The sequence below is a fragment of the Mandrillus leucophaeus genome, unplaced genomic scaffold, assembly GCF_000951045.1.
Source record: "Mandrillus leucophaeus isolate KB7577 unplaced genomic scaffold, Mleu.le_1.0 Scaffold80, whole genome shotgun sequence".
In the NCBI taxonomy this organism is placed as follows: domain Eukaryota; kingdom Metazoa; phylum Chordata; class Mammalia; order Primates; family Cercopithecidae; genus Mandrillus; species Mandrillus leucophaeus.
The window spans coordinates 328009-328562 of record NW_012108697.1 but is presented as its reverse complement, the minus strand read 5'-3'; the positions used below and the strand labels follow the sequence as shown (position 1 = coordinate 328562).

Genomic DNA, 554 nt, shown 5'->3' with positions numbered 1-554 from the left:
TCCCCATTTCTTTTTTTTGTCAGGTTTGTCAAAGATCAGATGGTTGTAAATGTGTGGTATTATTTCTGAGGACTCTGTTCTGTTCCATTGGTCTACATCTCTGTTTTGGTACCAGTACCATGCTGTTTTGGTTACTGTAACCCTGTAGTATAGTTTGAAGTCAGGTAGCATAATGCCTCCAGCTTTGTTCTTTTGGCTTAGGATTGTCTTGGCAATGCGGGCTCTTTTTTGGTTCCGTATGAACTTTAAAGTAGTTTTTTCCAATTATATGAAGAAAGCCATTAGTAGCTTAATGGGGATGGCATTGAATCTATAAATTACTTTGGGCAGTATGGTCATTTTCAGGATATTGATTCTTCCTGTCCATGAGCATGGAATGTTCTTCCATTTGTTTGTATCCTCTTTTATTTCACTGAGCAGTGGTTTGTAGTTCTCCTTGAAGTGGTCCTTCACATCCCTTGTAAGTTGGATTCCTAGGTATTTTATTCTTTTTGAAGCAATTATGAATGGGAGTTCACTCATGATTTGGCTCTCTGTTTGTCTGTTATTGGTGT

General features: G+C 37.9%; 1 protein-coding gene across 1 annotated transcript in view; it reads left to right on the top strand.

The window, feature by feature from the left end:
• ATRNL1 (attractin-like 1) overlaps positions 1 to 554 on the top strand; it is a gene marked incomplete at its 3' end in the record, with an annotated part of 405371 nt that overhangs the window by 152511 nt on the left and 252306 nt on the right. The gene's annotated exons all lie outside the window — the stretch shown is intronic.